Genomic DNA, 23,618 nt, shown 5'->3' with positions numbered 1-23,618 from the left:
CCACAGCTCCAGGGGGCCTTGGTGGGCCAGGATGTCCTTCCTTTCTCCCCCTTCCCATTCCAAAGCCCCTACCCCCACCTCTCAATGCAAAGGGGTCACTGCCAGTGTTCCCTCTAAGCGGGCGGGTGTTGTGAGCAAACTTTTTTCACTGTGAGCTAAAAATATCGGGCGCCAGCAAGTTATGAGCCAAATAAATATGTTGCTTTCTACCACAGAACTTCCTTACGTTTGTATGGAATCTATCCCCTTTCAACTTTAGAGAGTGCCCTCTCGTTCTCCCTGCCTTAGCTACTAAGTCTATTCCCTTCAGTACCTTGAATGTTTCTATCATGTCCCCTCTCAATCTCCTCTGCTCAAGGGAGAAGAGGCCCAGTTTCTCTAATCTTTCGCTGTACGGCAACTCCTCCAGCCCCTTAACCATTTTAGTTGCTCTTCTCTGGATCCTTTCGAGTAGTACCGTGTCCTTCTTAAAGTACCAGTGCTGGACGCAGTACTCCAGGTGAGGGCGTACCATGGCCCGGTACAGCAGCATGATAACCTTCTCTGTCTCTTCAGTCCAGCATCTGCCCCTTCCATTCACTGTCTGTCTTTCCCTGCCATCTCTCCTCCTGCCCCCCCCCACCCCCCAATTTGGTCTAGCATCCATCATCTTCCTTCTGTTCCCCTCATGGTCTGGCATCTCTATCCTTCCCTCCCCCCTGTGGTTTTTAGCATATCTCTCTTCTCATTTCCTCCACTCAGATCTGATCATTCTCTGCTCTCTCTTCCCTTTTCTTCTCTGGTCTTCCTTCTCTATTTTCTGCCTCCATCTAAATTAAATTCTTTCTTACTATTTAGTCCCGTTTCCCTCTTTTCACTGTGTCTACACACAGCTTGTCACCCCTTTCCCTCACCCCTCCATTATCTTACTATTTTCTTCCCCCTTTATTTATCTCCTCCTTCCATCCAGTATGTGTTCTTTCCCCACTTCCATTCAGCATCTGCTCTCCCTTCTCAACTGACATCCATCTGCCTTCTGCTCTCTCTCCCTTCTTCTCACTTCCATCATCTGTCCCCTTCTCTCTCTCTCTCATCTCCTCCATTCCATCATCTGCCCCTTCTCTCTCTCTCTCTCTCCCCCCCCCCAACTTCCATCATCTGCCCCCCTTCCCCTCACCTTTGTGGGTCACTTTCTTTCCCCTGAGGGTGGCTCATGTCACAGGGGAAGCTTTGGCCGAGCAGAACCGCTTGATTGACAGTGGAACTTACTTGATTGATGTCGATGCTGGGGCCCGTTGCCGTTTGAAGGAAAAAAAAAAAGGTGGAAAAAAGGAACCTGTAAAGGCGAGAGGAAGGGAAACCTCCAGGACAGCTGCTTTTTGCCCTCCTTCAGCGGCCCAAGAGTTCAGACCAGCAGCGGCAGCTCTGTATGCTTTTAACTTCGGCACAGAGCTGCCCCTAATCTATAGTTTAGCGCGGTTTCATGAGGCAGCCTCGGGGCCTTTGATAGCCGGCCCGCTTCGATGATGCGATGTGGGCCGGCCTAGCAAAGGCCCCGAGGCTGCCTTATGAAACCGCGCTAAACTATTGATTAGGGGCAGCTCTGTGCCGAAGTTAAAAGCATACACAGCTGCCGCTGCTGGTCTGGAGGTGCGGAGACAAGGCAGGAGGCAAACGCGGTGGAAGGCAGGAGTCCCGGCGAAGGCAGGAGTCCCGGCACAGCGACTGCAACAGGAAGTTGCAAGTCAGCTGACGCCGGCCTTTCGTTGCGGCGGGGACCGAATCCTTCGCGGACCGGCAAGATTTTGTTTGCGGACCGGCGGTTGAAGAACTGTGCTCTACACTGTGTGCGCTGTGACAAGAAACTTGTGCGCTGCGAGGTAATATTTTGTGCGTCAGCGCACCCCAGCGCAGCTTAGCGGGAACACAGGTCACTGGTATGGCAGCAATTCTCTAACAGATACTCGCAGCTTCCTTGGTGCTGTTTCTCTGCAAGTCACCCAAGCAGAAACAGGAAGTTGCATCAGAGGGGGTGGACCATGGAAAAGTGTGGCACAGTCTGGGGAAAGCGTGGTACAGTGGTTAAAGCTACAGCTTCAGCACCCCAGGGTTGTGGGTCCCAATCTATGTTGCTCCTTGTAACCCCAGGCAAGTCACTTAATCCCCCCACTGCCCCAGGTACATTAGATAGATTGTGAGCCCACTGGGACAAACAGGGAAAAATGCACAAGTACCTGAATAAATTCATGTAAACCATTCTGAGCTCTCCTGGGAGAATGGTATAGAAAATTGAATTAATGAATATATAAATCAAGAATTGCTGCCATGCTGTTGACCCCTCTTTATTTTAAAAGGTGAGGGGGGGCTTTAAAATGGGAGGTGGGGGAGAAAGGAAGAACAGCCCTGCCCATGGGGGCACCCTTGGGCAGCTGACTTTCAAATGAAGGAAGGGATGCTGGATGGGAGGACATTTGATAGGTAAGGAATCAGATGGAGAGAAAATGGAAGAGGGCCTTCAATTTCTGCCCTGGGCCCCAGCATGTCTAACACTGGCCCTAACAGGAGCATCTCATCAAAACATCATAGGCCTGCAAGGTTAATATTTGGGGACAAAGATCAGATATTTTTTGGCACTTTCATGAATACCAGCAGAGGCTACAGGTTCCCAAATCCAAGGCTGATGCTCTTCTAAGGAAGGTTCTGGTTACATTGCTTTGTCTTCAGTTGACCTCTAACCCAATCTCAATCATAGTGGGAAAACTAGCAGGCCAAGGAATTCACTGAAAAGCGATACCATACTCTTTTCTAGAATTTTTAGTGTATGGAAATTCAGAACTATAAGACTTGTTGGTTGCATCTGCCTACGTGGATCAACCCCATCTGACTGTAATTACACTGCTGGTCCTTTTGAAGGTTTAAAATGGGCACACTTTCTTATGTGCAGTGGAAAGAAACCTAACATTTTGAGAAATCTGCTCCTAACTACCAATGTCTCTTTGCAAACGACTTCTGGAGTCCAATGTTTTTAGAAAATATTGGCATTTGCTTAAGTAAATAACAGTTTTTCCAGCTACAGTGGCAAAATAACACTCAGGAATTTAGAAGTTGTCAGCACCCCCTCATATATAGGGGTGTGAGGGGGTATAGTAACATCCAATGAAACATTAAATTGAATGCCCTGGGGGGGGGGGGAAGTGGTCTAGATTTGGAGCCCCTGATTTTCTCTATTTTTCCTCCCCCTCTAGTCTTGACTGGAAATATACCAAGTGACATACAGTTAGGGCAGTGGTCTCAAACCCAAACCCTTTGCGGGGCCACATTTTGGATTTGTAGGTACTTGGAGGGCCGCAGAAAAAAATAGTTAACGTCTTATTAAAAAAATGACAATTTTGCATGAGGTTAAACTCTTTATAGTTTATAAAACTTTCCTTTAACAGTTTTACCTTATGCAAAATTGTCATTTCTTTAATAAGACATTAACTATTTTTTCTGCAGCCCTCCAAGTACTCTATTTTTTCTGCAGCACTCACATTTAAAGTTTAATATCTTTTCTTTCTCAAAACTGGCACATTTCTATTACTAAATTGAAAATAAAATCATTTCCTACCTTTGTTTGGTAATTTCATCAGTCTCTGGTTGCACTTTATTCTTCTGACTGTGCATCCAATATTTCTTCTCTTCTTTCAGCCTCCTGTATGCTTCCTCTCCTCCAGACCTCATTCCCTCCCCCAACTTTTTCTTTCTTTTTCTATGTCTGCCTTTCTCCGATTCCTTGTCCCATTTTTTGCTTTGTTTCTAACTCCTTGCCCCCCCCCTTCTTTCTTTTTTCCTTCTGGCTCCCTGCCACTTCTTTCTTTCTTCCTTCCTGCCCTCCCCCATGCCACCGCCGCCGGGTATAGGCTGCTGCTGCTTCTGGCGCCATCGAGAACAGGCCGAGATCTCCACAGGGCCGACCAACTCTCACTGCCCGACGTCAATTCTAACGTCGGAAAGGACGTTCCAGGCAGCCAGGCAGCGACTGGCTAGCCAGAACGTCCTCTCGACGTCAGAATTGAGGTCGGGCGGCGAGAGAAACAGGGAGCTTAAAGAGCATGGTGCCGGCGGTGGGAAGGGAAGCAGTTGGGCACCCCTGCTCTAGACGAGCCGCACTCTATGAAGAACAGTGGAGGGTGACCAGTTGTGCGGACCGCTCCCCCCTTGGTACGCCATTGGAGCAGCAGCGTGTCTGGCCGGCTCATTCCATTCAAAGCCACGGGTGGCGGCTCCTTGTGAGATCCGCGCCTGCGTCTGAAGCCTCTCTGATGTTGTGATGTCAGAGAGGCTTCCGATGCAGGAGCGAATAGCACAAGGAGCCGCCAACCCGCGGCTTTGAACGGAACGAACCAGCCAGACCCGCTGCTGCTCCAAAAGGAAGGAATTATCCAGTCCAGACTACGGGCCGCAAATAAAAAACTTGGAGAGCCACATGTGGCCCGCGGGCCGCGTGTTTGAGACCGCTGAGTTAGGGTTACCTCCCAATGGCCATGAACCATCTGCAGAAGGAATCCACTCCAGATTTTTCTGTGTCCCTCTAATTCACTGGGAGCTTTTCTGCCACCTGCAGTTAGTACCCAAGCATATAGAGCTAGAGAATGACATGGTGGCTGTTACCCGCAGCTATCCCGCCGAAACATGAAGAGAAAAAAATAGTGATCGCCCCGTAGAGCGGTGACTGGGTTTGTTTCCACAATGAAGTAAGGGAACGCATGTGGTCACGCAGCCCCCTCCCACAATCTCCCTCACCTTATGTGCCAAATTTAATTTTTCTTCTCCCAGCGGCATGCTTTCAACAAATTGCGCATATAGCTGCTTCATTTGAATCTTCACCTCTGATGCAACCAGAAAAAGGAACTCACTAATGACATTCCGGAAAATGGTAAAGACCCTCTTCAACTAAAGGTCACCCTCAGTCTACACCCAACCCCCTTAAACCCCACCTCTACCCTTCTTTCTCCATTCTAATCTTCTGCCTAGATTTCTGTATAGTCCACTCTCAGCCTATACTCAAATAACTTGTATCTAAATTAAACTACAGTGGTACCTCGGTTTACAAGTGCACCAGTTTGCGAATGTTTTGCAAAATGAGCAAAACATTCGCAATATTGGTGCTTCGCAAACTGAGCTTACCTCGATGTACGAGCACCTCCCCCCTGCTATCCGGCACCCCTCCGCTCGCGTCGCCCCCCCCCCGGCCACGATCCGATATCCTCCGTACCCATCACCCACCCGAACGTATCACTTACCCCCCCATCTGGCATCCGGCGCCAGCACAGGACATGCCGGTGCCCAAAGATCTCTCATCCTTTTTGCTGGGCCTTGAGCATCTGCACATGCTCAAGGCCTTAGTTCCTGCTCTCTCCGAGATTCGAGATCTCCGAGGATATCGGATCGCGGCGGGGGGGCGAGCAATGCCGGTTCGCGGGAGGGGGGAGGGGAACGAATCAAGCGAGTTTCCCTTACTTTCTATGGGGAAACTCGCTTTGATATACGAGTAATTTGGTTTACGAGCATGCTTCTGGAACGAATTATGCTCGTAAACCAAGGTACCACTGTACTTATATTTAACTTCTGTTCTTAATTTGCTGTATAGTCCCTATATCTAAACTGCTGCACAGTCTCATATGTCCAAGTATTTAAATCTACTGTATAATCTTGTATGTCCAATTCACTCCATTGTGAATGTTTACTTTGATCTGACTTCCTTGATCACACCAAAAGAACAGATGGCCTCTGTAACACCTTCTTGATAGCATCAAAGAGACAGTGCAACACCTATCCTGACTTCCTTTATTTGAATGACAACTGGATACAACACCTCCTTGCCGCTCAAATAACCTCAGTAAAGACAGATGGGAAACTACATCAAAAAGAAAGGGACAGTAAACATCCTAACCTCCTTGATCTTCAAAGGGACAGTGAAACCAGTCTCATGGGAAAACAATTTCTGCAAACACCTCCTTCTGACATCCTGACCTGGGTATTGTCAAAATACAGAACCAAAGAGCAGGACTAATTGTAACAGCAGGACCAGCTGTTTATGCTTTTACTATGAACTCCGCAGTGTGCATCCTATATAAGACCGGGATTCTGACCCTGACAGGAGAATCCATGACGGTTGGCCACGTCTCACGGGACAGTCCTTTGGTCTTTCCATCCATCTATTGTAGGGGTTCACAATAGTGAGGATGGGGTCTGGGGTCAAGGTGAGGATAATTTATATTTAATTCTTATATGTGTATAATAAAGTGTTATTGTTTATGCTTTATATTGTCTGGGTGCTTTCCTGAGTGTTACTGATCATTCCACCTGTCAGAAATTAGTGGCATAACACTTGTAAACCGTTCTGAGCTACTGGAGGACGGGATAAAAATCTAAATAAATAAATAAATAAATAAATAAAATCTTCCTTGGGGATGGCACGAGGAGCCATTGTCAGGTCAAAAGGCCCACCACAGAATTCTAGGTTATTCAGACCTTTGCCAAATAACTGCCCCTTAAAAAAAAGGAAGCCTTGCAAGAGTAGCTTTAGAGGTGGAAGCACTTTTTTTGCCCATTGTCTGATCCAGAGCATTCTGCGAGCAGAAAATTGAATATGCCGACGCCTTACCCCCAAGGCCCACATAAAAGGCCATACAGAACAGCAGCAACATAATTCACACCAGATAAGAGAAGCCGAGAAGGAGAATCTACGACCTCATTCTCTAAAGTGTGCAGCCTGGACAAAACGCCGCTGAAGCAGCTTAGACTCCCAGAGCTATAGCTTCAAAGTCTCCTGAGAAACACAACCACATGGCAGTCCTTGAGCACCACACCACCTTCGCTGGAAAGGGAGGCACACTTAAGTCACTTGCGCAACAAAGGAGTTCACTTTAGGCTGATGCAAAAGCTGCTGGCATTCCTTTTTTTAAAAAAAAAATCTTTATTGATTTTCAAACTTTGACAGTGCAATACAATTAATTGAACATAAAACACTTCATAACAAGCACTATTAATTACACAAGTAATACATAAAACAATCATTATCTCCCACCCTCCTCCCAATTATTAATACAATAAGACATATTATAATTAAGTAATTTTAATCCTCAAAATACATTTATCTCCCCCCACCCACCCTGGACGTGTTAAGGAAATCTAAGAAAAGGAGAGATACATGACCATTATTGTGAGGTAACAAATGCAGTCAATGGGCTCCACACTTTATTAAATGAATTACTAAACCCCAAACATTCTGTATTCATTCTCTCATATTTATATGTGGTAAAGCTGCTGGCATTCCTGTGCCATAGGATACACTGAACATGGTTCACAACACTTTGAGATGGTCCCACTGCTCCAAGATCTGAATGCTTATATCAGACTGCCAGGGAAATACTGAAGACTGAGCTCACACTTCACTCAGGAGCCAGCTGAGTGACCAAATGCAACTCATGCAGAGACTCCAAAATGAGAGCTGGTAAGGCATCAGATATAACCCTTTATTTAGCAGAAGGTGAAAACGACTGCATTACGTTCACTTGATGTTGAACGAGAGCAACAGTGCACGTAACAGGCATTTTGGAGACGCAGATTTCCCAACAGCCATAGAAACAGGTTGCTTCTGAGCAACAAAGCCAAACAAAGGGTTAAAGAAACATAGAACCATGGGATCATCCCCCAGGTTCAAAAGCCAGAAAAGTATCTGAAGATCTGACATACTGTCCCGGGTCCCCAGACATGGAAAGAGCACCCCCAGAAAATAAATGGTCAGCAACTGATCATCAGTAGGAGCGCCCAGATCAGGAACAGTGGTGGACAGAGATGTGCCTGAAGAAGCAAAGTTGCTGAGAGATGAGTCTTAAGTGGAGTAGGACTGCACAGGTGAGGCACGGTTGTCCTGAAATGGATTCAACAAAAATTTCTTACAGTAGCTGGAAGGAGAAGAATCACTTCCTCATGCTGGAAATGCCTCGTTGGCCCTGATCTTCGGGCTGCCGGTCAGACACGGTGCCTGACCGCACCCCCACGGATCGACAGATGCTTAGAGGTGAAGAATGCAGCAGGTACCCTGCGAGACACTGCTGAGCCTTCTAAGGGTGCCTGCGCTCAAAACCCTAGAACATAAGAACTGCCATCTCCGGATCAGACCTTCGGTCCATCAAGTCTGGCGATCCGCACATGCGGAGGCCCAGCCAGGTGTACACCTGGTGTAATTCTAGTCACCCATATCCCTCTATGCCTCTCGTAAGGAGATGTGCATCTAGTTTGCTTTTAAATCCTAGAAAAGTGGATTTTGCAATAGCCTCCTCTGGGAGAGCATTCCAGGTGTCCACCACTCCTTGCGTGAAGCAGAACTTCTTGATATTTGTCCTGGACTTGTCCCCCCTTAGCTTCAGTCCAAGTCCTCTTGTCCGTGTCACATTGGACATTGTAAATAATTTTTTTCCTGCTCTATTTTGTCGATTCCTTTCAGTATTTTGAAAGTCTCGATCATATCCCCTCGCAGTCTCCTTTTCTCAAGGGAGAACAATCCCAGTCTCTTAAGTCGTTCCTCATATTTCAAGTTCTCCATACCTTTTATTAGCTTCGTTGCTCGTCTCTGCACCCTCTCCAGCAGTTTTATATCCTTCTTTAGTAGGTGAGGAAAAGCAGGGACAGCCCCAAGCTCCAAAGAAACTAATGCAGGCAGACCAACAGGTACCACTAGGGATCGGCCTGTCAGCTGTAGTTTGCATCTTCTCTATGTAGGCAGAGCCGAAGAGAACACTAAGCAAAAACCCCTCAAAAAATGGGTCATAAAACATTGAAGAAACGAAACGCTCCTTCAGGCTTGTATGCAAAAGGAAAAACTGCAGGTGGCAGTAGAGTGCCCAGTGAAGAGGAGGGACAGAAGAAAAAAATCCAGAGTGCCTTCCTTCTGAAGATGGCTCAGCCATTGGGAGTAACCCACATGTCTAGAATGACTCATCTATTACACTGGAAAGCACAGTTACTTACCGTAACAGGTGTTATCCAGGGACAGCAGGCATATATTCTCACACATGGGTGACGTCATCTACGGAGCCCCAGCGCGGACAGCTTTTCAAGCAAACTTGATTGAAGTTTCAAGTTTGCACACTGCACCACGCATGTGCTAGCCTTCTTGCCCACTAGAGGGCGCATCCCCACCTCGTGGTCCTCAGTTCCATAGCAAGCAAAGAAGCCATCCCCGGGGAGGTGGGCGGGTTGTGAGAATATATGCCTGCTGTCCCTGGATAACACCTGTTACGGTAAGTAACTGTGCTTTATCCCAGAACAAGCAGGCATGATATTCTCACACATGGGTGACCTCCAAGCTAACCAAAAAAGGGCCGGTGGGAGGATGGCAATTCATGAAAACAGGTTACGTAACACCGACTGGCCAAACCGGCCGTCGCTTCTGGACAAAGTGTCCAGACAGTAGTGGGAGGTGAACGTATGAACCGAAGACCAAGTGGCAGCTTTACATATGTCCTCCATAGGAGTGGATCGGAGGAAAGCAACCGAAGCTGCCATCGCTCGGACCTTATGCCCCGTGACTCGACCCGAGAGCGGGAGACCAGCCTGAGCGTAGCAAAAGGAAATACAAGCAGCTAACCAGTTGGACAAGGTGCGCTTGGAAACAGGATGTCCCACCCGATTAGGATCAAAGGACAAAAACAATTGAGGAACCGTCCGATGAGACTTAGTACGTTGGAGATAAAAAGCCAACGCCCTCTTACAGTCAAGCGTGTGAAGCGCCGCCTCACCAGGATGAGAGTGGGGCTTCGGGAAAAATACCGGAAGAACAATGGACTGATTGAGGTGGAAATCAGACACAACCTTAGGCAAAAATTTAGGATGGGTGCGGAGAACCACCTTGTCATGATGGAACACCGTGAAAGGGGGATCCGCAACCAAAGCCTGCAGCTCGCTTATCCGACGAGCGGAGGTAAGCGCAATCAAAAAGACCACTTTCCAAGTGAGAAACTTAAGGAGAGATTTGTCTATGGGCTCAAAAGGCGGCTTCATCAGTTGAGCCAAGACCACATTAAGATCCCACACTACAGGAGGAGGTTTCAGAGGAGGATGGACATTCACAAGACCCCTCATGAAACGAGAAACCAGAGGATGTAAAGAGAGGGGACGACCCTCGAGATGTTGATGGAATGCTGCGATAGCGCTAAGATGTACTCGAATGGAAGTCGTCTTCAGACCAGAATTCGACAGATGCAACAGATATTCCAGCACCGAAGACACGGGCACCGAACTCGGGTCCAGGTGGTTCGAGAAGCACCAGGATGAAAATCTGGTCCACTTCTGGGAATAACAAAGTCTAGTCGAGACCTTCCGCGAGGCCTCCAGAATTTCCCGTACTGACTGAGAAACAGGAACCGAAGTCAAGGGGAAAGGAACCAAGCCGTCAGATGTAAAGACTGAAGATTGGGATGCAACAGCGAACCCTGACTCTGAGACAGCAGAGAGGGAAAGACAGGCAGAAGCAGAGGTTCCCGGACACTGAGTTGAAGCAGCAGGGAAAACCAGTGCTGTCTGGGCCAACGAGGCGCAATGAGAATCATAGTGGCTCCGGTTAATTTGAGATGCACCAGCGTTCTCAAGATCAGGGGAAACGGAGGGAACGCATAAAGGAACCTCCCTTCCCAGTCGAGAAGAAATGCATCGGCCTCGAGGCGTTCCCGGGAAAACATCCGAGAACAGTAGAGCGGTAGTTTGTGAGTCTCGGGTGAGGCAAACAGATCCACCTGAGGAGTCCCCCAACGGTCGAAGACCTCGCGTAGAACCCGAGAGTTCAGCGACCACTCGTGCGGCTGGAGAAGACGACTGAGCTTGTCTGCCAGACAATTCATCTCTCCCTGAATGTAAACCGCACGCAAGAAAATGTTCTGAGAGACTGCCCAAGTCCACAGGCGCAGGGCTTCCTGGCACAGAGGCCAAGAGCCCGTGCCCCCTTGTTTGTTTACATAATACATGGCCACTTGGTTGTCCGTCCTGACAAGCACTATTTGATTGCGCAGGAGATGCCCGAAAGCTCGAGCAGCCAGGTAAATAGCACGCAGCTCCAACACATTGATGTGACACCGACGGTCCGCGGCCGACCATAGGCCCTGTGTGCGAAGACCGTCGACATGTGCCCCCCACGCATACTCCGAAGAGTCCGTGGTCAGGACTGTGCGATGCGGAGGAACGCGAAAGAGCAAACCCCCGGAAAGATTGGAAGAGTTGGTCCACCAACGGAGCGAGCGTCTCAAAGAAGGAGTCACCGTTATTAGGCGAGACACCGGGTCGCGATCCTGGCGCCACTGCGAGGCCAACGTCCACTGAGGGAGCCTCAGATGCAAGCGGGCGAACGGAGTCACCTGGACCGTCGAAGCCATGTGACCCAGAAGCACCATCATGCGCTGAGCCGACACGACAGGCCTCAGCGAGATCTGCCGACCCAAGCGCAGCAGAGCCTCCAACCGAGGAGTTGGGAGGAACGCTCGGAGGAGAACCGTGTCCAGCACGGCTCCTATAAACTGCAGCGACTGAGTCGGGCACAATTGAGACTTGGGAAAGTTCACTTCGAACCCTAGACCCTGAAGAAGTGAAATAGTCTGTTGGGTCGCTGAAATAACTCCCTCCTTGGTCGGGGCTTTGATGAGCCAATCGTCCAGATAGGGAAAGACCTGCAACCCCCGGGAGCGCAGGGCAGCCGCGGCCACCACCATGCACTTCGTGAACACCCGAGGGGACGAAGCCAGGCCGAAAGGGAGGACCCGGTACTGAAGGTGCCACTCCCCCACTTGAAATCTCAAGAATTTGCGAAAGTCGGGATGCACCGGAACATGGGTATACGCTTCCTTCAAGTCCAGGGAGCACATCCAATCCCCCTCCTCCAGGAGGGGATACAGAATCGGAAGCGATAACATACGGAACTTCTCCCGGACCAGGAACTTGTTGAGCTTCCGAAGGTCCAAAATGGGGCGCAAGTCCCCGGTCTTTTTTGGGACCAAAAAGTAACGGGAGTAAAACCCCCGACCCCTCTGGTCGCAAGGAACCAGTTCGACTGCTCGGAGGCTCAACAAGGACCTGGCTTCCTCCTGGAGAAGGGCCAACTGGCTCCGATTGGGCGGGCAAGCCCCGGGAGGCATGTCCGGAGGCTGCCTGGAGAAGTTGAGCGAATAGCCCTCTGAGATGGTCCGGAGCACCCATGCGTCTGACGTAACTTCCGTCCAAGCTCGGGCAAAAGCCGAGAGTCGACCCCCGATGGGAAGGGAATGTGGCATAGTTGCGGTGAGGGCCCGCCCCCAACCGCTCATCCCGTCAAAAGGACGGCGCGGGCTTGGACGCAGCCTGCGTAGCGGGCTTGGAGGGACCTCCCCTACCCTGCTGGGGTGGTCGTCGGGGCGGAGGCCTAGAAAAGGCTGGTGTCGTCTTCTGAGGATACCGCCTCGGAGGCTGCCGAAAAGGCCTTTGTTGCGAGGCCCTAGGCTTGGGGCGGACAAGGGACGCAAGCGAACGCTCCTGATCAGACAGCCTCTTAGTCGCCGCCTCTAAGGAGTCGTCGAACAACTCCGACCCCACGCAGGGCAAATTTGCCAATCGCTCCTGCAGGTTGGAGTCCATCTCGAGGGTACGCAGCCACGCCAGGCGACGCATCGCCACCGCGCAGGCCGATACCCTCGAGGCGAGCTCAAAGGCGTCGAATACCGCATGGAAGAGGTAGAGGCGCAGCTGTGAAAGGTTCGACATAAAGGTGGCGAACCTGTCCTTGTGCGAAGCCGGGATCACCCCCTGGAATTCAGGCATGTCCTTGACCATAGACCTTAAATAGGACGAGTATGAAAAGGCATAATTAAGGACCCGCGTCGCCATGAGTGAATTAGCATAGAGGCGACGGCCAAACTTATCGAGGGTCCTACCTTCCCTCCCAGGGGGGACCGCAGCAGACACCCGAGAGGGTTGTGACCTCTTAAGGGCCGACTCCACCAGGATTGATTGGTGCGAGAGTTGCCCCTTCTCGAACCCCTTAGGCGGAATGGTCCGGTATTTCGCCTCCATCTTGGTGGGCACGACCGTGACTGTAAGAGGAGCCTCCAAGTTTTTCAGCAAGGTCTGATGTAAGACCTTGTTCAGCGGGAGGCGAGGAGATTCCCTCTGGGGAGTGGGAAGGGCCTGCTCCTCCAAATATTCCTTGGAATGGTGGGAACCCGCCGATAAGTCCACCCCTAACGCCCCCGCCATGTCATGGACGAACTTCGTAAAAGACGAAGTTCTGGCGGGAGGAGAAGGAGTCCTAGATCTCCCCGCCGAGGCAAAGGGAGAAGCCTCGCGGGAGTACCTCGGCTCCCTGGCAGATACCGAACCCCACGAGGCACGGTCCCGTGACCTCGAGGGGGTCGGGGACCCAGCCCGCTGGAACGAGCCCCTGGGGGAACCCCCCGGGGTGCGGGGAATCGAGGTCCGTCCCTTCCGCCCCGTCGAGGAGGCACGGGAACCCTCTCTGCACGGGGACCGAAAAAGTTTTGGATTATCCATTCGGAGCTCCTCGACTCGCAAGGACTCGCCCTCGGGAGGCGATGAGCGCCCGCGTCCGCGAGGCGAGACCCGAGACCGCTTGGCTCTCCTCGGTCGGCGCCTCGCCCGAGGTCTACCCGAAGGCGAGGAGCCCCGCGAGGACCTCGAGGACGAGGTAGAGGAGATCCGCCGCACTCGGCGCAGCTTGTCCTTGGGCCTGACGCTACGCTCAGGCTGTCCCATCGAGGCCCGGTCCGAGGCCAAAGCCGAGGTCGAGGCGGCAGGTGCCTCGGCGGCCGAAGCCCCGGTACCTGAGGCCGAGGTCGCCAACTGCGGGGCAGTCGAGGCCGAGGCAGTCGAGGCCGAAGCCTGCTGCAGGTGCTCAATGGCCCCGGACAGCTCCGAGGCGATCAAAGCCCGGAGCAAGTCCTGAAACACAGGGATGGACATACCCTGGGGCAGCACCTGTCGATGCTCCACAGAGGGCGACCTCGGTCTCGAGTATTCCCTCGGGGCTATCGATTTAGACACCCTGGGCTGGGCGGAGGCAGACCCAACCGCCGATGAGGCGCCCGAGGGTGGCTTCTTGGATCCAGGAGCTGAGGAGGGAAGTGGAGACTTACCCGAGGCCTTGCTGGACGAGGCAACCTGCTTCGAGGGCACCGAGGGTCGAGGCGAGGCAGGAGGGCCGATGTCGAGGTCGAGGCCGAGGTCGAGGCCGGGGCCGAAGCCGAGGCCGAGCTAGAGGCCATCCCCGTCGGGACGTCGGGAGAAAAAAGTTCCGCCATGCGGGCAATGCGACGCGTGAGAGCCCTTTTTTGAAAGGTCCCACACTTCAAACAGGAGTCGGTCGGGTGATGGGGCCCCAAGCACCGCAGACAACGCCTGTGGGGATCTGTGATCGACAACAGCCGGTCACAAGTGCCGCACTTTTTGAATCCCGTAACGGGCCGGGACATAGGCCCAAAAAGGGGCCGGGAACGAACGAGGTTCCTCGGCCGTGGCTACCGGGAGCCCCCGGAGCGCAAAAAATATAACACGTTTTTTTTTTTTTTTTTTTTTTTGAAAATCAAAGAGAAGCAAATTAAAGAAGAGAAAAAACGCAGCGACCGCGTCGAAAAAACCTACACAGCCGCGGCGACAGAAGGCAAAAGAGCACTAAAAAATCCACAGGGCTTCTGGCTCCGCGGATGAATTAGAACTGAGGACCACGAGGTGGGGATGCGCCCTCTAGTGGGCAAGAAGGCTAGCACATGCGTGGTGCAGTGTGCAAACTTGAAACTTCAATCAAGTTTGCTTGAAAAGCTGTCCGCGCTGGGGCTCCGTAGATGACGTCACCCATGTGTGAGAATATCATGCCTGCTTGTCCTGGGATAATATATTTTATGATCTTCTTTAATCTGATTAATAGAGAACTGAAAACTGGACTCAATGCTTTTGGAGGGAAGAAATCTTCAAGACGGGCCATAAAATCATTTGTACTGTTTGCAACTACAATATAACTCAGACTTTTACCCAGTGCCAGGAAGACTTCTACAGTCTAGGCCCTGAAAATGGCAAGGACAGATTAAGATCAAAAGTATGTTCTATTGCATCATATGCTATCTTATTGGGCAGACTGGATGTACCATGGAAGTCTTATCACAGAATTAATTTTCTGTCTAAAGTTTGGCTAAGTGCCTATGCTGAAAACCTTGCACATAGTGCACGTGATCTTACACATGAGAATGAAAGGGGAAAATTACAATTTTTTTTTTTTAAAGCTATCATGTGGGCACATTCATTATTTACCTCCCCCCTTTGACTTCAACACATCCAAAGGAATGAATATTTCTTTTAAAGGCATTCTTAGGTGAAGTATGATTTACAGGGCAATCACATTTCTCTGCTTGTGACTGGAGTGCGTGGTGCAGGGGTTAGAGCTACAGCCTCAGCACCCCGAGGCTGCAAGTTCAAATCCCTCACTGCTCCTTGTCACTTAATCCCTCATTGCCCCAGGTACACTGGATAGAGTTTGAACCTACCAGGACACATAAGGAAATATGATAAACTACCTGAATGTAAACCACTTAGGATATAAATGGTATACAAGTAAGAAAGATTTAAAAAAAAAAAAAAAAAAAAGATGGCCAGAGACGGGAGCTGGTGCTTTTGAGCATTTTCTTCAACTGGTGTGCCGGGGCCAATATCCTATGCAGGAGCCAAGGCCGTCATGCCAGGTTTTTTTTAGCTCAAATACTGGCGTGGTAGAAGCGTTTATGACCTTTTGGCAACAAAGCATATAGCTCATCCCAAGTGCCCGAGGCAATCTCAAAGACAAAACCTGCAGTGTCGTGTATTTTGAAGGACAGCACAATTATCAGTAAAGTATTGGAGTGACTGGGTCTCTGATGGTGTGAGCTGACAAGACATGCAGGGTTACAGACAAGGACTACCTCTCAGTGGATTAGGGGGGGGGGGTGGGGGGTAGAGGGACTTTACTAGCAGTCTCTAAAGAGTTTTGGGGGTTGGCACGTTATGTGTGAATCTTATTCCGAAGAATTGCCAGTTGCACAAAGAAGTGTGCCTCCAAGGTTTATCAGCTTCCAGAAAAAAAAGACAACTTTCCAGTCCCAGAATATAAGTATGTTTCAAGCCTATGTTATGCAAGTTCTTGCTTCACTAGGGAAGTTGTTTAGCTCAACATTACTGCTGATGTGTTGCCTCACAGTGCATTTCAGGCTCAGGAAAGTAGTATCATGGGTGGCTTTGCTGCCTGAAATTGTGCTGAAAGTTACAGGAGAGGAACATTCCCATTGGTGGGCCAAATACGGCTCTGGGCAGTCTGAGGCAAGGGTGATTCTGGGTGGATCCCTCGGTGTCACAAGCTAGCACCTTGCCCCTTCATGGGAGGTGGCATGGTGCCATAATGGTTGCCTACTTCATCTGTCTCTAATGGCCCTGGAGAGGGGTGGTTCTCATTTTGTGAAGCATATGCTATGGTGCAAGACTTCATTATACAAGCATTGAAACTAGATGGCTGCAACCTCTTGACTACTCCCACATCTCTTCTCAGTCAGAAGCAGCTTATGCCACCAATTCTCTCCTCTGCTCGACGAGTCAGTGAGCTACAAGCTTTAGTTACTGATCCACCATTCACTGTGTTCTATCATGACAAGGTGGTTCTTCGTACTCATCCAAAATTCCTACCTAAAGTTGTCACAGAATTTCATCTCAACCAATCCATCGTACTTCCAGTGTTTTTCCCAAAGCCTCATTCTCACCCTGGAGAATCAGCTCTTCATACTCTGGACTGTAAACGTACTTTGGCCTTCTACTTGGAACGCACCAAACCACACGGAACTGCTCCTCAACTTTTTGTCTCCTTTGATCCAAATAAGTTGGGACATCCTATTTCCAAACGCACCATCTCCAACTGGATGGCGGCTTGTATCTCTTTCTGCCATGCCCACTTCACAGTAAAATCACAGCCCATAAAGTCAGGGCAATGGCAGCTTCTGTAGATTTCCTCAGATCTACACCTATTGAGGAAATTTGCAAGGCTGCTACTTAGTCCTCGGTTCATACCTTCACTTCTTACTATTGTCTTTCTCCAGACGGGATGGACAGTTTGGCCAAACAGTATTACAAAATTTATTCTCCTAAGTTGCCAACTCTCCCACCATCTCATTCTGGTTAGCACCCATACATGTTATGTTATTTATTTCTTATATACTGCTAAATCCGTTAAGTTCTAAGCGGTTTACAGAGAAATATACATTAAATATACAATAAAGGATACAATAAAATAAGATAAATAAATAAAGAATGGGTACTTTGAAATTCCCTTACTGTCCCGAAGGCTCACAATCTAACTAAAGTACCAAGGACAAATAAATTAGCAAGTGGTAGATAAGAAAATAAAGATAGCGGAAATGAGATATAAAGCTTCTAACAAGAATACATAAAACTCTCAATATCATACTGTTAAAAACAAAGCGTACATATCAAAGTAATAAAGTAATAGAAAGAAAATAATTAAATAGAAAATAATTTTAAGAATTAATCAAATATAGAAATATAGGAAGAAAATAAGCATTTGAAGTGAGGAGAAAAGAAAAGGTAGAGGACAGCATATGAATAGAATGGAATGAAAAAAAACAGTTAAACAGTAGAATTCTAAGAAAATTTTAAATGAAAACTAAACAAAAAGAAATAAAAAGAAAGATATAATATGCATAGTGGAACAAAAGGCAAGAAGGACTTGATTTCATTTCCCTCAGTCATCGATGTTATCGTCTCCAGAGCTTTAGCTGTTTCAGCCGGGCAGCCACCATCAACGATCTCTACACATCAGCCATGGGATCACTTTTTAAAGCAGAGAGAAGCATTTCTCGATTTTCTGGAATACTGTTCATTACATTCAACAGCTCACAGATCTTCCAGCTTCAATACTTTGCTCTTTTGGTCTGGATAATACAGTTTAATCAACCCTTGATGGTACCGTCACTCATAAACATTAATCCAGGTCGGCTGTGGGACATCTAACGCTGTAAGACTCCGGCAGGATAAAAAGCCATTCTCCCATCCTGCTGATGTCGCACTGTCAGTAGGAGATCCGAAACCGCATAGCTGCAGGGAGATTACAGTCCACTCTACTATCCCAGCCACGGCGCCTCCGCCTCGGCAACCGCCTCCATTCGGCGACTCGGTCACCCTCCATCGACCTCGGCAACACTCCCTCTCCAATTCAGCACCAGCACCGCTTGTCATGGATCGGTCGCCAGGCATATCACAGAATCGCCAATGTGCCAAAGCGCAGCAAACATTCGATGAGAAAGAAGGCAAGCTGTCTGGCACAACTCAGGATCGCCAAGGTGCAGGAGTATCAGGTGAGAACGAGGCCTTTTCTGACAGACCAAGAATAACGGTCTAATCTGAACTGTCAGTTCAGAGTCCACAAATGGAATGACAATCAGAGTAAAAAAACAAAGAAGATTCAAAAATTAACACAAATAAAATAAATTAAATAAATAAACGAAAAACAGCAGGAATGAAGACCAAAAAATAAACCATGAGAATACCTGCCTGCTTGTCCTGGGATAAAGCACAGTTACTTACTGTAACAGGTGTTATCCAGGGACAGCAGGTAGCTATTCTCACATCCCACCCACCTCCCCTGGTTGGCTTCTCTGCTAGCTATCTGAACTGAGGAGACGCACCCTGCACTGGGCGGGAAGACACTCACGCATTCGCGGTGCGGACGACTCGAAACTTTGAGTTTCTTCAAGCAAGTCTGCTTGTGAGGCGTCCACATCGGGGCTCCGTCGGATGACGTCACCCATACTTGAGAATAGCTGCCTGCTGTCCCTGGATAACACCTGTTACGGTAAGTAACTGTGCTTTATAGTTTGATCTATAACTTTATCAGTAATTACAAGGCAGTTTAAATAAAAGCAACATAAATCCCGGCCACCAAGTCAAGAGTCCAACAGGTTCTTTTTCTCCCAGCCACCAAGACAGGTTTTTTCACTGTGCTGACCAAATCATACTATACAGTTACAGCTCACTGCATAGTCTCTCTCTCGGGTTTTAATGCTGAAACAAGGACTCCTGAGTTATACAGTATTGGCCACTGTAAGAGGTTTCTGTTCAAACCCCTATAGCTAAAGGCTGCATGAATAATTCATAAGGCAAGGGCAGGGTTGCCCACACCTCAGTGAAAAGTATCAAATTGTATCAACTGGTTGTCATAGAGACTGCCTAGGCTCAAAGAAGGGAAAAAACAAACAAACCAACAACCCCACCTCGCAGAACTGTTTATCCAAGTGGTACAAAACAGAAGCCAGCATGGCACAAACACACCTTGCCAGGGAAGAAGACACAGAAACAAGGGTGCATACTTAACTGGAAGGGCTCAGGAGAATTATTACGCGTCAGAGATACAGAAATACCTCAGGTCATTAAGAGAGATTATGGGCCAAAGTCACACAGCAAATAAGCGAGAAGACCCCAGTCAGTCAAATAGAAAACTGCCCATCAGAAATATGAAAGCACAGCAGCAGTTTTATGCATACCTGGATAGGAAGAGCACACGCATGATAGTATGGCCCAGTCTGACAGTCAAAGGGCCACAGACCAGGTACAGCAGGCCTTAGTAAAGGATGCTCTTAAAAAGGCAGAGCAGCCTACAGAGGCCCCAGATAAAGACACTGAATCCCAATTCTGAGGCAGTTCTAAATACGCCACAAAGAGCTCCAGAACCAGTAGAACATCTAGAACAGTGTTTTTCAACCTTTTTTGGGCAAAGGCACACTTGTTTCATGAAAAAAATCACGAGGCACACCACCATTAGAAAATGTTAAAAAATTTAACTCTGTGCCTATATTGACTATATATAAAGTAATTCTCTTGAATAGGAATCAAATAAAACAAAGAAAGTATTTTATAATTACTTTATTATGAAATATTAAGTAAACAGAATAGTGAAAAATTATAAAATACTTTATTCAGTGCGAAACCTGGGCCTGTTTGACTGAACACAAAGCTGATATTCTGGCTGGAATCGATGAAAGACACACACGTAGCTCTTCGTCAACAGCTCTCAATCTCTCTCTGTATTTGGTTTTTATAGCATACAAAAATAGACAAATATACCCTCCATCCTTTTTATTAAACCACAATAGCAGTTTTTAGCGCAGGGAGCTGCGCTGAATGCCCAGCGCTGCTCTTGACGCTCATAGGCTCCCTGCGCTAAAAACCACTATTGCGGTTTAGTATAAGGTGACCATATTGTAAAATATAGACAGCAAATATAAATTCAGAACTGTGCATAGTAAGTGAAGGGAAGTTTTTATCTCTGGGAATTTACCCAGTTAACTATTAAGTTATTTGGGCAAATTCCTTTGAAAACTGTGGTAATACTGCCTCCACTTTGCTAAATTTAAAATAAAATCATTTTTCCTACCTTGTCTGGTGATTTCTGGTTGCACTTTCTTCTTCTGACTGTGCATCCAATCTTTCTTCCCTTCTATCAGCCTGTATGCTTTCTCTCCTCCACACCTCATTCCCTCCCCCAACTTTTTCTTCCTCTCTCCCTGACCTTTCTTTCTTTTTTTCTGTTTCTCTTCTTTCCTTCTGTTTCCCTGCCTGCCCCCTTTCTTTCTTTCTCCCTGCCGTTCCCCAAGCCACTGCCACTGCCGCTGCCATCGGGGAACAGGACCCACCAATGGATAACAGGCCCCAAAGCCGACGCCGACGCATGCTCTCCTGACGACAATTCTGCAATCGGAGAGGAAGTTCCGCCCAGCCAGGCAGCAATTGGCTGGCCCGAACTTCCTCTCCGACTGCAGAATTGACGTCGGGGAGAAGTAGACTTATCGGCTCGATAGATTAGATCGCCAAGACAAAGTGAGTCCTGGGTGATCGACTCACTTTGCCTTGGCGAGCTACTGGCGCCCCTGCCTCGGGCCCCCTGTCAGCTCCGGGCCCCTGAATGCAGGACTGGTAGTACTGCCCTGATGGCGGCCCTGCAGCACACCAGGCAACATCTCGCGGCACACTAGTGTGCCGCGGAACAGCGGTTGAAAAACACTGATCTAGAACACACAAAACAGGCCACTCCAGCAGATTTGCCGACCGAGGTGGGCTGACCTCAGGCAGCGATGTTTCGCTGAGCCTGATCCTGGAGTTACTGAACTTTTTAGTTATGACACAAAAATATTGTCCAAGCCAGCAACAACTGGCTGGAGAGAGAGGGGGTGCAAAAAAAGAGACAAAATGGTGGACTTATCCGATTCAATAAGAGATAGAAAAAAAAAAAAAAAAAAAAAAAAGTACAGTACTCCCCCAATATTCGCAGGGGTTCCGTTCCAGGAACTCCCGCAAATCTCAAAAAATCCAAATACGGTTTTTCATGGGGGAGCCTGCAGGAGAGCAGCCGGAACGCCGCGAGTGCAGGAAATCACTCGGGCCTTATCCAATCAGGAACTGCGTGTCAAAGCAGCTCCTGATTGGATAAGGCCTAACTTAGTGCAGGAAGAGGCCGTCTGAGCGTACTGCGAGTGATTTCCTGCACTCGTGGCACTCCAGCTGCTCTCTCCTGCCGCCCTCTCCTTGTTGGCGGTTCACGGTTGGAAAATACCGCGAAAGACCGGGACCACAAACAGACGACAGCGAACGACCGGGGGAACACTGTACCTGAAAGGGCTCAGTCTCATGTATTTGTTTAGGGGATTTATAGCAACAAAGGTTTTGTCTATCTGGCTTCCCTATATTGAATCTTTCAGCTCCAGAGCTCATAGCGATATATTAAATGCTCCCTGAATTGCTCTGCTTGATTGTTCGTTTGACCGGTTCCTGCCGACCTTGCGAGAGATGCAGAAAGGTTATTTTTATTTTCCTTATCTTCTTTGTTTCCTATTCGTCAGTTCTTAATTCTCATTGTCACTCCCAGGTTGTTCTATCTATGGGAGACCTGTTTGGTTATTGTCTGCATTGTTTTGTATGAAGTCATCAATAAAAATGGTTATATGTTAGGGGATTTACAGCCTGCCTCTATTCAAGGCGGGTTACAAAACACACATAAGATAAGCACACATACAGTTTTTGTTATGCTGGACTACTGAAGACACAAAGAATTCTTCAACACCTGTGTATCTCATACCTCCCTCTGCTGCGACTCTTGCCAACCTCCAAATCCTCAGGCAACTCTCCTAGTCCAGATGAATCCACCACCATTTTCCTCACATGGTTGCATCCCTACTGTTGATAACTTAAGTGTCAAACAAGCTATTGTTCACTAGGTAATTTAAAAAGGGAAAAAGTATAAGTGACGGATACGCAATATAAACAAATTAAGAGAGCTGTCTGAGCTCAGTTAAAGGTTTTGGAGATTTCTTAGAAACAAAATGGCCTTTTACATCTTCAACGATCAGGCTATCACTGTGATCACAGCAGAGTCTTTAAGCTCGTTACATTAACAGGTGCTAGAATATGTGTCTGTCTTTCTTTCTGTCTCTCTCCCTGTCCGCTGTCTTTCTGTGTGTCTGTCTTTTGTTCTCGTGCGCTGAGACGCTTCAGCTCCAGCCCCCTTCTCCCACCTACCCTTAAATCACACCTTTTGCCTCCTCCCCAGCCTGAACAACCGCCAACCACAATCTGGATGTTGAGCGTCGGTATGCCTGCTTCTATTATTTTTGTGCTCACCTTGGTCCTGTTAGACGGAGTGAGAGCAGGAGGGGGGAGTCACTGCTGGGGTCGCCATCTCTGTGCCTCTGCATGCGCAGTAGAAGGAGCCAGTGTCGCCAAGGGAGGGCGATGGGGAAACCGCTGCTGGCTCTTTCTAATGCGCATGTGTGGCACGGAAGCACAGATCACGGACCCAGGGATCACGAAGATTGAAGTTTGCATGTGTGCTAAGGATTTTATTATAGCGGATAACAGATGAAACCTTGTTAAAGGCTTCAATATAATAAACTCACCTTAAACGTTTACATCTTAGAAAATTTGGGATAAACAAGCATTTGTTAGCCGAGATTAGGAGCTTTCTAAAAAAGAGTTCCTTAAATCTGAAGTTCTTTTTAAGATCTATCTTACACCTGGTACAGTTCCACATTACTGGTATGTCAGAACAGACAAAGGGCTAGATTCACTAAAGGATAGCGAATCAATCGCTGTTGGCCAATTCCTTGCCGATTTTAAAACAGTGATTGATGTACTATCAAGTTTGCATGCAAACTGACTCAAAAGCGATTTAAGTCAGGGCAGACCCTGACAGTAGTGATAGAAGAGTTTCCCGTCAATGCTGTCAGGGCTTCTGCCGGCTTTAATTTTTTTTTATATAAAACCTACTATCATTCCTCAAAACCCTAACATACAAGATTTTAGACTCTAACCACACATGAGGAAAGTCACCAACTAGACATCGCAGCTTTCATGACCCAACAACCCTTACTGCCCGAGATTCAAACATCAAATGGAACGTGGTCTCGCTCCCTCTGGTCAGACCACTACACATATTCCTTCAACATCAACTGGGCCAAAGACAAAACCAAACTAAAACCCCAAAGATCAACCTACAACTCACGTAAATACATTGACCCCTCTGAATTCTGGACTAAAACAGA

The 23,618-nt window shown here is 48.3% G+C and overlaps 1 protein-coding gene across 5 annotated transcripts in view; it reads right to left on the bottom strand.

The window, feature by feature from the left end:
- SCARB1 (scavenger receptor class B member 1) overlaps nucleotides 1-23,618 on the bottom strand; it is a 210,439-nt gene that overhangs the window by 168,453 nt on the left and 18,368 nt on the right. The window lies entirely within an intron of this gene.

This window comes from Geotrypetes seraphini, chromosome 8, assembly GCF_902459505.1.
Source record: "Geotrypetes seraphini chromosome 8, aGeoSer1.1, whole genome shotgun sequence".
NCBI classification, from domain to species: Eukaryota; Metazoa; Chordata; class Amphibia; order Gymnophiona; family Dermophiidae; genus Geotrypetes; species Geotrypetes seraphini.
This window is presented reverse-complemented; position numbering and strand designations above follow the sequence as displayed.